This window comes from Castor canadensis, chromosome 10 (genome assembly GCF_047511655.1).
Source record: "Castor canadensis chromosome 10, mCasCan1.hap1v2, whole genome shotgun sequence".
NCBI lineage: Eukaryota > Metazoa > Chordata > Mammalia > Rodentia > Castoridae > Castor > Castor canadensis.
This window is the reverse complement of record NC_133395.1, coordinates 89612905-89625712: the sequence shown is the minus strand read 5'-3', so window position 1 is coordinate 89625712 and position 12808 is coordinate 89612905. Positions and strand designations below refer to the sequence as shown.

Here is a 12808-nt window from a genome sequence, read left to right as displayed (position 1 = left end):
TTCCAAGGCGGAGCAGAGGGTCCCGGCACCTGAGGTTGTCCACGGGGAGAATGTCTGTTCCACGGGGGCAAGCGGTCCCTTCCGTCGTGCCCAAGCCCATGTGACCCCGAAGGCCAGGTGGCCCCGGTCCTTGAGCTGACTGAGGAGTGCTTTGAGACCCGGAGGGTGGCACAGGCGACTGGGCGCCAGCGGCGGCCCTCCCTCCCTTTGAGCGGGACGGGGAGCTGCCGCTGGCATCCGGAGCTCTGGCGGCCTGCGCCCTCTGTCCCTGTGACCGCAGGCTCTGCCGTGGGAGGCGGGATCCCACGTAGAGGTCGCGCGCTGGCTGCCCTGTCTTGGGTTGAGCGACGGAGCGCGACGTGGAGCAGCACCCGACTGAGGCTCCCTGCTTCTCTGTCCCCTGGCGTCTTGCCCTGGACCCAGTGCACCACCTTGTGGCGAGCCCAGGTGTGGCGCGTCCCGCTGTGGGGCCCGCTGGGGTGCAGGACCCACTTTCTCATGGCTTCCGCACGTCCCTCCCCGCCCGCCTGGAGGGCAGTTGGGGAGCGGTCCCCAACGTGGCCTGGGACCAACCTCGCTGGTGACCCGTGTCGCGGGCGCGCGCCCCAGGAGAGTGTGGGGAGGGGAGAGGATTCGGGGACGTAGCTGTGAGGATTCGGTGTGCGTGGGTCTGGCGGGTGGCCCGGACGGGGTCGGGGTCGTGGTCACGGTGGGTCGTTGTGGTGGTGGTGGTGGTGGTGGTGCTGGGGGTGGTGGTGGTGGTGGGGGGGGTGGTGGCGAAGTCCCCGAAGACAAAAGGAGCAGCGAGGGAGGGAGGAGCAAAAGCCTACAGCACCCGGTATTCCCAGGCGGTCTCCCATCCAAGTACTAACCAGGCCCGACCCTGCTTAGCTTCCGAGATCAGACGAGATCGGGCGCGTTCAGGGTGGTATGGCCGTAGACGCTAGCCGCCGCCTCCGGGAGCCCCAAGAGCCTGCCGAGGGCCCCGGCGTGCGTCTCCACGCTGCTCTCCTGGCACGGCTGGGAGTCCGGGTGGGGGCTGGCAGCCCGGGGCCAGCGGCCAGAGGCCCCGCGCGCCTGCTCGGGCAGCCGGTCTCGCCCAGGTGGCCGCTGGGTGGCTTTCTTCCCGAGGTGTCCTGCTGCCAGGACGAGGGTCAAGTTTTCTCGGGGGAAAATTTCTCAGTGCTCTCGGGCGCTTGTTCTTCTGGGAATGTCCACTGCTGTGGCCAAGGCGGGGGACGCACAGCTCGGGCCAGGGCAAGCAGCCGCCCTCCTCCGTCGCCTCCTGGAGCCGTATCCTTGGGTGGGTGCGTGGCTCCCAGCGGAGGTCTCGGGGACCCTTCCGGTCCTCTTCGTCCGGAAAGCGCCACTGCCCCTCCAGCCCATCAGGAAAACGGCAGCCGCGCCCTTCGCCGACCCGCTCCGCCCTCCTCCACACTCAGGGCCTGGGGCTGCGGGGCTGAATCGTGAGGCTTTCCAGCCCAGGACTTCACCTCTGGCCCCTTTCACACCCGGGATCTTGGGAAGAAGAAACAAAACCAAACACAGCCAAAGCCATCTCCTCCGACCCGGGGCCCCTCCACATCCCTTCCGATCCCGGGTTCCTGCCGGCCTCCCGGGGCGTTTCTCCCAGGCAGGCCTTCGCGGCCACTACACGGGGCTGAGCACTCGAGTCCTCGGGCGTCACGGGGCCCGCGGCCACGCCAAGCACGCACGACTCCCGGGTCTCGTCTGCTCCTGGGTGCCCTGGGCCTCTTCCCTGTGCCGCTGCTGGGTCTTGTGCCCCTGCTTGGCCTCCTTCAGACCCGGCCCCGTGCTACGTGGCCACGTGCTACAGGATCGTGCCAGCAGAACTGGCCCTGGCTGAGCCCCGTACCCACCCTCCTGCCATCCCTGGCCCTGCTAGCAAATGGCAGAGATCCTCTGGCCTCCGAGCCCAGACAAAAATCCTGATGCAGTTGGCCGAGGGGCCGCAAACCAAGGCTTCGCTTGTTCCCGCTCAGGCCCCAGCCATACCCTCTTGTCCTTCGGCTGCTCGTGTGTGGGGTGGGGGAGAGGAGGGTGCGTCCCCGTGCGTGCGTGCGTGGTCTGGGTGTCTCTGCGTGGTGTGTGTGTGTGTGTGTTTGTGTGTTAGATGCCGTGCCTGGTGTAGGTGGGGAAGAGCAAGCCCTCACGCACAGAGCCCCATCACACACTGGGGCCGGGCCGAGGGGGTCAATCTGCTCGGCCTGATTGCGTTGGGCATACATTGCAGAAGGTGGGTTTTCCAAGGCGGAGCAGAGGTTCCCAGCACCTGAGGTTGTCCACAGGGAGAATGTCTGTTCCACGGGGGCAAGCGGTCCCTTCCGTCGTGCCCAAGCCCATGTGACCCCGAAGGCCAGGTGGCCCCGGTCCTTGAGCTGACTGAGGAGTGCTTTGAGACCCGGAGGGTGGCACAGGCGACTGGGCGCCAGCGGCGGCCCTCCCTCCCTTTGAGCGGGACGGGGAGCTGCCGCTGGCATCCGGAGCTCTGGCGGCCTGCGCCCTCTGTCCCTGTGACCGCAGGCTCTGCCGTGGGAGGCGGGATCCCACGTAGAGTTCGCGCGCTGGCTGCCCTGTCTTGGGTTGAGCGACGGAGCGCGACGTGGAGCAGCACCCGACTGAGGCTCCCTGCTTCTCTGTCCCCTGGCGTCTTGCCCTGGACCCAGTGCACCACCTTGTGGCGAGCCCAGGTGTGGCGCGTCCCGCTGTGGGGCCCGCTGGGGTGCAGGACCCACTTTCTCATGGCTTCCGCACGTCCCTCCCCGCCCGCCTGGAGGGCAGTTGGGGAGCGGTCCCCAACGTGGCCTGGGACCAACCTCGCTGGTGACCCGTGTCGCGGGCGCGCGCCCCAGGAGAGTGTGGGGAGGGGAGAGGATTCGGGGACGTAGCTGTGAGGATTCGGTGTGCGTGGGTCTGGCGGGTGGCCCGGACGGGGTCGGGGTCGTGGTCACGGTGGGTCGTTGTGGTGGTGGTGGTGGTGGTGGTGCTGGGGGTGGTGGTGGTGGTGGGGGGGGTGGTGGTGAAGTCCCCGAAGACAAAAGGAGCAGCGAGGGAGGGAGGAGCAAAAGCCTACAGCACCCGGTATTCCCAGGCGGTCCCCCATCCAAGTACTAACCAGGCCCGACCCTGCTTAGCTTCCGAGATCAGACGAGATCGGGCGCGTTCAGGGTGGTATGGCCGTAGACGCTAGCCGCCGCCTCCGGGAGCCCCAAGAGCCTGCCGAGGGCCCCGGCGTGCGTCTCCACGCTGCTCTCCTGGCACGGCTGGGAGTCCGGGTGGGGGCTGGCAGCCCGGGGCCAGCGGCCAGAGGCCCCGCGCGCCTGCTCGGGCAGCCGGTCTCGCCCAGGTGGCCGCTGGGTGGCTTTCTTCCCGAGGTGTCCTGCTGCCAGGACGAGGGTCAAGTTTTCTCGGGGGAAAATTTCTCAGTGCTCTCGGGCGCTTGTTCTTCTGGGAATGTCCACTGCTGTGGCCAAGGCGGGGGACGCACAGCTCGGGCCAGGGCAAGCAGCCGCCCTCCTCCGTCGCCTCCTGGAGCCGTATCCTTGGGTGGGTGCGTGGCTCCCAGCGGAGGTCTCGGGGACCCTTCCGGCCCTCTTCGTCCGGAAAGCGCCACTGCCCCTCCAGCCCATCAGGAAAACGGCAGCCGCGCCCTTCGCCGACCCGCTCCGCCCTCCTCCACACTCAGGGCCTGGGGCTGCGGGGCTGAATCGTGAGGCTTTCCAGCCCAGGACTTCACCTCTGGCCCCTTTCACACCCGGGATCTTGGGAAGAAGAAACAAAACCAAACACAGCCAAAGCCATCTCCTCCGACCCGGGGCCCCTCCACATCCCTTCCGATCCCGGGTTCCTGCCGGCCTCCCGGGGCGTTTCTCCCAGGCAGGCCTTCGCGGCCACTACACGGGGCTGAGCACTCGAGTCCTCGGGCGTCACGGGGCCCGCGGCCACGCCAAGCACGCACGACTCCCGGGTCTCGTCTGCTCCTGGGTGCCCTGGGCCTCTTCCCTGTGCCGCTGCTGGGTCTTGTGCCCCTGCTTGGCCTCCTTCAGACCCGGCCCCGTGCTACGCGGCCACGTGCTACAGGATCGTGCCAGCAGAACTGGCCCTGGCTGAGCCCCGTACCCACCCTCCTGCCATCCCTGGCCCTGCTAGCAAATGGCAGAGATCCTCTGGCCTCCGAGCCCAGACAAAAATCCTGATGCAGTTGGCCGAGGGGCCGCAAACCAAGGCTTCGCTTGTTCCCGCTCAGGCCCCAGCCATACCCTCTTGTCCTTCGGCTGCTCGTGTGTGGGGTGGGGGAGAGGAGGGTGCGTCCCCGTGCGTGCGTGCGTGGTCTGGGTGTCTCTGCGTGGTGTGTGTGTGTGTGTGTGCGTGTGTGTGTGTGTGTGTGTGTTAGATGCCGTGCCTGGTGTAGGTGGGGAAGAGCAAGCCCTCACGCACAGAGCCCCATCACACACTGGGGCCGGGCCGAGGGGGTCAATCTGCTCGGCCTGATTGCGTTGGGCATACATTGCAGAAGGTGGGTTTTCCAAGGCGGAGCAGAGGGTCCCGGCACCTGAGGTTGTCCACGGGGAGAATGTCTGTTCCACGGGGGCAAGTGGTCCCTTCCGTCGTGCCCAAGCCCATGTGACCCCGAAGGCCAGGTGGCCCCGGTCCTTGAGCTGACTGAGGAGTGCTTTGAGACCCGGAGGGTGGCACAGGCGACTGGGCGCCAGCGGCGGCCCTCCCTCCCTTTGATCGGGACGGGGAGCTGCCGCTGGCATCCGGAGCTCTGGCGGCCTGCGCCCTCTGTCCCTGTGACCGCAGGCTCAGCCGTGGGAGGCGGGATCCCACGTAGAGGTCGCGCGCTGGCTGCCCTGTCTTGAGTTGAGCGACGGAGCGCGACGTGGAGCAGCACCCGACTGAGGCTCCCTGCTTCTCTGTCCCCTGGCGTCTTGCCCTGGACCCAGTGCACCACCTTGTGGCGAGCCCAGGTGTGGCGCGTCCCGCTGTGGGGCCCGCTGGGGTGCAGGACCCACTTTCTCATGGCTTCCGCACGTCCCTCCCCGCCCGCCTGGAGGGCAGTTGGGGAGCGGTCCCCAACGTGGCCTGGGACCAACCTCGCTGGTGACCCGTGTCGCGGGCGCGCGCCCCAGGAGAGTGTGGGGAGGGGAGAGGATTCGGGGACGTAGCTGTGAGGATTCGGTGTGCGTGGGTCTGGCGGGTGGCCCGGACGGGGTCGGGGTCGTGGTCACGGTGGGTCGTTGTGGTGGTGGTGGTGGTGGTGCTGGGGGTGGTGGTGGTGGGGGTGGGTTGTGGCGAAGTCCCCGAAGACAAAAGGAGCAGCGAGGGAGGGAGGAGCAAAAGCCTACAGCACCCGGTATTCCCAGGCGGTCTCCCATCCAAGTACTAAACAGGCCCGACCCTGCTTAGCTTCCGAGATCAGACGAGATCGGGCGCGTTCAGGGTGGTATGGCCGTAGACGCTAGCCGCCGCCTCCGGGAGCCCCAAGAGCCTGCCGAGGGCCCCGGCGTGCGTCTCCACGCTGCTCTCCTGGCACGGCTGGGAGTCCGGGTGGGGGCTGGCAGCCCGGGGCCAGCGGCCAGAGGCCCCGCGCGCCTGCTCGGGCAGCCGGTCTCGCCCAGGTGGCCGCTGGGTGGCTTTCTTCCCGAGGTGTCCTGCTGCCAGGACGAGGGTCAAGTTTTCTCGGGGGAAAATTTCTCAGTGCTCTCGGGCGCTTGTTCTTCTGGGAATGTCCACTGCTGTGGCCAAGGCGGGGGACGCACAGCTCGGGCCAGGGCAAGCAGCCGCCCTCCTCCGTCGCCTCCTGGAGCCGTATCCTTGGGTGGGTGCGTGGCTCCCAGCGGAGGTCTCGGGGACCCTTCCGGCCCTCTTCGTCCGGAAAGCGCCACTGCCCCTCCAGCCCATCAGGAAAACGGCAGCCGCGCCCTTCGCCGACCCGCTCCGCCCTCCTCCACACTCAGGGCCTGGGGCTGCGGGGCTGAATCGTGAGGCTTTCCAGCCCAGGACTTCACCTCTGGCCCCTTTCACACCCGGGATCTTGGGAAGAAGAAACAAAACCAAACACAGCCAAAGCCATCTCCTCCGACCCGGGGCCCCTCCACATCCCTTCCGATCCCGGGTTCCTGCCGGCCTCCCAGGGCGTTTCTCCCAGGCAGGCCTTCGCGGCCACTACACGGGGCTGAGCACTCGAGTCCTCGGGCGTCACGGGGCCCGCGGCCACGCCAAGCACGCACGACTCCCGGGTCTCGTCTGCTCCTGGGTGCCCTGGGCCTCTTCCCTGTGCCGCTGCTGGGTCTTGTGCCCCTGCTTGGCCTCCTTCAGACCCGGCCCCGTGCTACGCGGCCACGTGCTACAGGATCGTGCCAGCAGAACTGGCCCTGGCTGAGCCCCGTACCCACCCTCCTGCCATCCCTGGCCCTGCTAGCAAATGGCAGAGATCCTCTGGCCTCCGAGCCCAGACAAAAATCCTGATGCAGTTGGCCGAGGGGCCGCAAACCAAGGCTTCGCTTGTTCCCGCTCAGGCCCCAGCCATACCCTCTTGTCCTTCGGCTGCTCGTGTGTGGGGTGGGGGAGAGGAGGGTGCGTCCCCGTGCGTGCGTGCGTGGTCTGGGTGTCTCTGCGTGGTGTGTGTGTGTGTGTGTGTGTGTGTGTGTGTGTGTGTGTGTTAGATGCCGTGCCTGGTGTAGGTGGGGAAGAGCAAGCCCTCACGCACAGAGCCCCATCACACACTGGGGCCGGGCCGAGGGGGTCAATCTGCTCGGCCTGATTGCGTTGGGCATACATTGCAGAAGGTGGGTTTTCCAAGGCGGAGCAGAGGGTCCCGGCACCTGAGGTTGTCCACGGGGAGAATGTCTGTTCCACGGGGGCAAGCGGTCCCTTCCGTCGTGCCCAAGCCCATGTGACCCCGAAGGCCAGGTGGCCCCGGTCCTTGAGCTGACTGAGGAGTGCTTTGAGACCCGGAGGGTGGCACAGGCGACTGGGCGCCAGCGGCGGCCCTCACTCCCTTTGAGCGGGACGGGGAGCTGCCGCTGGCATCCCGAGCTCTGGCGGCCTGCGCCCTCTGTCCCTGTGACCGCAGGCTCAGCCGTGGGAGGCGGGATCCCACGTAGAGGTCGCGCGCTGGCTGCCCTGTCTTGGGTTGAGCGACGGAGCGCGACGTGGAGCAGCACCCGACTGAGGCTCCCTTCTTCTCTGTCCCCTGGCGTCTTGCCCTGGACCCAGTGCACCACCTTGTGGCGAGCCCAGGTGTGGCGCGTCCCGCTGTGGGGCCCGCTGGGGTGCAGGACCCACTTTCTCATGGCTTCCGCACGTCCCTCCCCGCCCGCCTGGAGGGCAGTTGGGCAGCGGTCCCCAACGTGGCCGGGGACCAACCTCGCTGGTGACCCGTGTCACGGGCGCGCGCCCCAGGAGAGTGTGGGGAGGGGAGAGGATTCGGGGACGTAGCTGTGAGGATTCGGTGTGCGTGGGTCTGGCGGGTGGCCCGGACGGGGTCGGGGTCGTGGTCACGGTGGGTCGTTGTGGTGGTGGTGGTGGTTGTGGTGCTGGGGGTGGTGGTGGGGGGGGGGGTGGTGGCGAAGTCCCCGAAGACAAAAGGAGCAGCGAGGGAGGGAGGAGCAAAAGCCTACAGCACCCGGTATTCCCAGGCGGTCTCCCATCCAAGTACTAACCAGGCCCGACCCTGCTTAGCTTCCGAGATCAGACCAGATCGGGCGCGTTCAGGGTGGTATGGCCGTAGACGCTAGCCGCCGCCTCCGGGAGCCCCAAGAGCCTGCCGAGGGCCCCGGCGTGCGTCTCCACGCTGCTCTGCTGGCACGGCTGGGAGTCCGGGTGGGGGCTGGCAGCCCGGGGCCAGCGGCCAGAGGCCCCGCGCGCCTGCTCGGGCAGCCGGTCTCGCCCAGGTGGCCGCTGGGTGGCTTTCTTCCCGAGGTGTCCTGCTGCCAGGACGAGGGTCAAGTTTTCTCGGGGGAAAATTTCTCAGTGCTCTCGGGCGCTTGTTCTTCTGGGAATGTCCACTGCTGTGGCCAAGGCGGGGGACGCACAGCTCGGGCCAGGGCAAGCAGCCGCCCTCCTCCGTCGCCTCCTGGAGCCGTATCCTTGGGTGGGTGCGTGGCTCCCAGCGGAGGTCTCGGGGACCCTTCCGGCCCTCTTCGTCCGGAAAGCGCCACTGCCCCTCCAGCCCATCAGGAAAACGGCAGCCGCGCCCTTCGCCGACCCGCTCCTCCCTCCTCCACACTCAGGGCCTGGGGCTGCGGGGCTGAATCGTGAGGCTTTCCAGCCCAGGACTTCACCTCTGGCCCCTTTCACACCCGGGATCTTGGGAAGAAGAAACAAAACCAAACACAGCCAAAGCCATCTCCTCCGACCCGGGGCCCCTCCACATCCCTTCCGATCCCGGGTTCCTGCCGGCCTCCCGGGGCGTTTCTCCCAGGCAGGCCTTCGCGGCCACTACACGGGGCTGAGCACTCGAGTCCTCGGGCGTAACTGGGCCCGCGGCCACGCCAAGCACGCACGACTCCCGGGTCTCGTCTGCTCCTGGGTGCCCTGGGCCTCTTCCCTGTGCCGCTGCTGGGTCTTGTGCCCCTGCTTGGCCTCCTTCAGACCCGACCCCGTGCTACGCGGCCACGTGCTACAGGATCGTTCCAGCAGAACTGTCCCTGGCTGAGCCCCGTACCCACCCTCCTGCCATCCCTGGCCCTGCTAGCAAATGGCAGAGATCCTCTGGCCTCCGAGCCCAGACAAAAATCCTGATGCAGTTGGCCGAGGGGCCGCAAACCAAGGCTTCGCTTGTTCCCGCTCAGGCCCCAGCCATACCCTCTTGTCCTTCGGCTGCTCGTGTGTGGGGTGGGGGAGAGGAGGGTGCGTCCCCGTGCGTGCGTGCGTGGTCTGGGTGTCTCTGCGTGGTGTGTGTGTGTGTGTGTGCGTGTGTGTGTGTGTGTGTGTGTTAGATGCCGTGCCTGGTGTAGGTGGGGAAGAGCAAGCCCTCACGCACAGAGCCCCATCACACACTGGGGCCGGGCCGAGGGGGTCAATCTGCTCGGCCTGATTGCGTTGGGCATACATTGCAGAAGGTGGGTTTTCCAAGGCGGAGCAGAGGGTCCCGGCACCTGAGGTTGTCCACGGGGAGAATGTCTGTTCCACGGGGGCAAGCGGTCCCTTCCGTCGTGCCCAAGCCCATGTGACCCCGAAGGCCAGGTGGCCCCGGTCCTTGAGCTGACTGAGGAGTGCTTTGAGACCCGGAGGGTGGCACAGGCGACTGGGCGCCAGCGGCGGCCCTCCCTCCCTTTGATCGGGACGGGGAGCTGCCGCTGGCATCCGGAGCTCTGGCGGCCTGCGCCCTCTGTCCCTGTGACCGCAGGCTCTGCCGTGGGAGGCGGGATCCCACGTAGAGGTCGCGCGCTGGCTGCCCTGTCTTGAGTTGAGCGACGGAGCGCGACGTGGAGCAGCACCCGACTGAGGCTCCCTGCTTCTCTGTCCCCTGGCGTCTTGCCCTGGACCCAGTGCACCACCTTGTGGCGAGCCCAGGTGTGGCGCGTCCCGCTGTGGGGCCCGCTGGGGTGCAGGACCCACTTTCTCATGGCTTCCGCACGTCCCTCCCCGCCCGCCTGGAGGGCAGTTGGGGAGCGGTCCCCAACGTGGCCTGGGACCAACCTCGCTGGTGACCCGTGTCGCGGGCGCGCGCCCCAGGAGAGTGTGGGGAGGGGAGAGGATTCGGGGACGTAGCTGTGAGGATTCGGTGTGCGTGGGTCTGGCGGGTGGCCCGGACGGGGTCGGGGTCGTGGTCACGGTGGGTCGTTGTGGTGGTGGTGGTGGTGGTGCTGGGGGTGGTGGTGGTGGGGGTGGGTTGTGGCGAAGTCCCCGAAGACAAAAGGAGCAGCGAGGGAGGGAGGAGCAAAAGCCTACAGCACCCGGTATTCCCAGGCGGTCTCCCATCCAAGTACTAAACAGGCCCGACCCTGCTTAGCTTCCGAGATCAGACGAGATCGGGCGCGTTCAGGGTGGTATGGCCGTAGACGCTAGCCGCCGCCTCCGGGAGCCCCAAGAGCCTGCCGAGGTCCCCGGCGTGCGTCTCCACGCTGCTCTCCTGGCACGGCTGGGAGTCCGGGTGGGGGCTGGCAGCCCGGGGCCAGCGGCCAGAGGCCCCGCGCGCCTGCTCGGGCAGCCGGTCTCGCCCAGGTGGCCGCTGGGTGGCTTTCTTCCCGAGGTGTCCTGCTGCCAGGACGAGGGTCAAGTTTTCTCGGGGGAAAATTTCTCAGTGCTCTCGGGCGCTTGTTCTTCTGGGAATATCCACTGCTGTGGCCAAGGCGGGGGACGCACAGCTCGGGCCAGGGCAAGCAGCCGCCCTCCTCCGTCGCCTCCTGGAGCCGTATCCTTGGGTGGGTGCGTGGCTCCCAGCGGAGGTCTCGGGGACCCTTCCGGCCCTCTTCGTCCGGAAAGCGCCACTGCCCCTCCAGCCCATCAGGAAAACGGCAGCCGCGCCTTTCGCCGACCCGCTCCGCCCTCCTCCACACTCAGGGCCTGGGGCTGCGGGGCTGAATCGTGAGGCTTTCCAGCCCAGGACTTCACCTCTTGCCCCTTTCACACCCGGGATCTTGGGAAGAAGAAACAAAACCAAACACAGCCAAAGCCATCTCCTCCGACCCGGGGCCCCTCCACATCCCTTCCGATCCCGGGTTCCTGCCGGCCTCCCGGGGCGTTTCTCCCAGGCAGGCCTTCGCGGCCACTACACGGGGCTGAGCACACGAGTCCTCGGGCGTCACGGGGCCCGCGGCCACGCCAAGCACGCACGACTCCCGGGTCTCGTCTGCTCCTGGGTGCCCTGGGCCTCTTCCCTGTGCCGCTGCTGGGTCTTGTGCCCCTGCTTGGCCTCCTTCAGACCCGACCCCGTGCTACGCGGCCACGTGCTACAGGATCGTGCCAGCAGAACTGGCCCTGGCTGAGCCCCGTACCCACCCTCCTGCCATCCCTGGCCCTGCTAGCAAATGGCAGAGATCCTCTGGCCTCCGAGCCCAGACAAAAATCCTGATGCAGTTGGCCGAGGGGCCGCAAACCAAGGCTTCGCTTGTTCCCGCTCAGGCCCCAGCCATACCCTCTTGTCCTTCGGCTGCTCGTGTGTGGGGTGGGGGAGAGGAGGGTGCGTCCCCGTGCGTGCGTGCGTGGTCTGGGTGTCTCTGCGTGGTGTGTGTGTGTGTGTGTGTGTTAGATGCCGTGCCTGGTGTAGGTGGGGAAGAGCAAGCCCTCACGCACAGAGCCCCATCACACACTGGGGCCGGGCCGAGGGGGTCAATCTGCTCGGCCTGATTGCGTTGGGCATACATTGCAGAAGGTGGGTTTTCCAAGGCGGAGCAGAGGGTCCCGGCACCTGAGGTTGTCCACGGGGAGAATGTCTGTTCCACAGGGGCAAGCGGTCCCTTCCGTCGTGCCCAAGCCCATGTGACCCCGAAGGCCAGGTGGCCCCGGTCCTTGAGCTGACTGAGGAGTGCTTTGAGACCCGGAGGGTGGCACAGGCGACTGGGCGCCAGCGGCGGCCCTCCCTCCCTTTGAGCGGGACGGGGAGCTGCCGCTGGCATCCGGAGCTCTGGTGGCCTGCGCCCTCTGTCCCTGTGACCGCAGGCTCTGCCGTGGGAGGCGGGATCCCACGTAGAGGTCGCACGCTGGCTGCCCTGTCTTGGGTTGAGCGACGGAGCGCGACGTGGAGCAGCACCCGACTGAGGCTCCCTGCTTCTCTGTCCCCTGGCGTCTTGCCCTGGACCCAGTGCACCACCTTGTGGCGAGCCCAGGTGTGGCGCGTCCCGCTGTGGGGCCCGCTGGGGTGCAGGACCCACTTTCTCATGGCTTCCGCACGTCCCTCCCCGCCCGCCTGGAGGGCAGTTGGGGAGCGGTCCCCAACGTGGCCTGGGACCAACCTCGCTGGTGACCCGTGTCACGGGCGCGCGCCCCAGGAGAGTGTGGGGAGGGGAGAGGATTCGGGGACGTAGCTGTGAGGATTCGGTGTGCGTGGGTCTGGCGGGTGGCCTGGACGGGGTCGGGGTCGTGGTCACGGTGGGTCGTTGTGGTGGTGGTGGTGGTGGTGGTGGTGCTGGGGGTGGTGGTGGTGGTGGGGGGGGTGGTGGCGAAGTCCCCGAAGACAAAAGGAGCAGCGAGGGAGGGAGGAGCAAAAGCCTACAGCACCCGGTATTCCCAGGCGGTCCCCCATCCAAGTACTAACCAGGCCCGACCCTGCTTAGCTTCCGAGATCAGACGAGATCGGGCACGTTCAGGGTGGTATGGCCGTAGACGCTAGCCGCCGCCTCCGGGAGCCCCAAGAGCCTGCCGAGGGCCCCGGCGTGCGTCTCCACGCTGCTCTCCTGGCACGGCTGGGAGTCCGGGTGGGGGCTGGCAGCCCGGGGCCAGCGGCCAGAGGCCCCGCGCGCCTGCTCGGGCAGCCGGTCTCGCCCAGGTGGCCGCTGGGTGGCTTTCTTCCCGAGGTGTCCTGCTGCCAGGACGAGGGTCAAGTTTTCTCGGGGGAAAATTTCTCAGTGCTCTCGGGCGCTTGTTCTTCTGGGAATGTCCACTGCTGTGGCCAAGGCGGGGGACGCACAGCTCGGGCCAGGGCAAGCAGCCACCCTCCTCCGTCGCCTCCTGGAGCCGTATCCTTGGGTGGGTGCGTGGCTCCCAGCGGAGGTCTCGGGGACCCTTCCGGTCCTCTTCGTCCGGAAAGCGCCACTGCCCCTCCAGCCCATCAGGAAAACGGCAGCCGCGCCCTTCGCCGACCCGCTCCGCCCTCCTCCACACTCAGGGCCTGGGGCTG

At 67.7% G+C, this 12808-nt stretch overlaps 6 non-coding genes across 6 annotated transcripts; all 6 read right to left on the bottom strand.

The window, feature by feature from the left end:
- Positions 1–823: 823 nt before the first annotated feature.
- Positions 824–942, bottom strand: LOC141412237 (5S ribosomal RNA). The gene has a single exon (XR_012437076.1). It is a non-coding gene; the product is annotated as a 5S ribosomal RNA (ribosomal RNA).
- A 2145-nt stretch (positions 943–3087) lies between these two features.
- On the bottom strand, positions 3088–3206 carry LOC141412430 (5S ribosomal RNA). The gene has a single exon (XR_012437270.1). It is a non-coding gene; the product is annotated as a 5S ribosomal RNA (ribosomal RNA).
- A 2156-nt stretch (positions 3207–5362) lies between these two features.
- LOC141412574 (5S ribosomal RNA) lies at positions 5363–5481 on the bottom strand. The gene has a single exon (XR_012437416.1). It is a non-coding gene; the product is annotated as a 5S ribosomal RNA (ribosomal RNA).
- A 2158-nt stretch (positions 5482–7639) lies between these two features.
- On the bottom strand, positions 7640–7758 carry LOC141412749 (5S ribosomal RNA). The gene has a single exon (XR_012437591.1). It is a non-coding gene; the product is annotated as a 5S ribosomal RNA (ribosomal RNA).
- Positions 7759–9914: 2156 nt separating this feature from the next.
- Positions 9915–10033, bottom strand: LOC141412573 (5S ribosomal RNA). The gene has a single exon (XR_012437415.1). It is a non-coding gene; the product is annotated as a 5S ribosomal RNA (ribosomal RNA).
- Positions 10034–12177: 2144 nt separating this feature from the next.
- On the bottom strand, positions 12178–12296 carry LOC141412596 (5S ribosomal RNA). The gene has a single exon (XR_012437437.1). It is a non-coding gene; the product is annotated as a 5S ribosomal RNA (ribosomal RNA).
- Between the last annotated feature and the right edge of the window lie 512 nt (positions 12297–12808).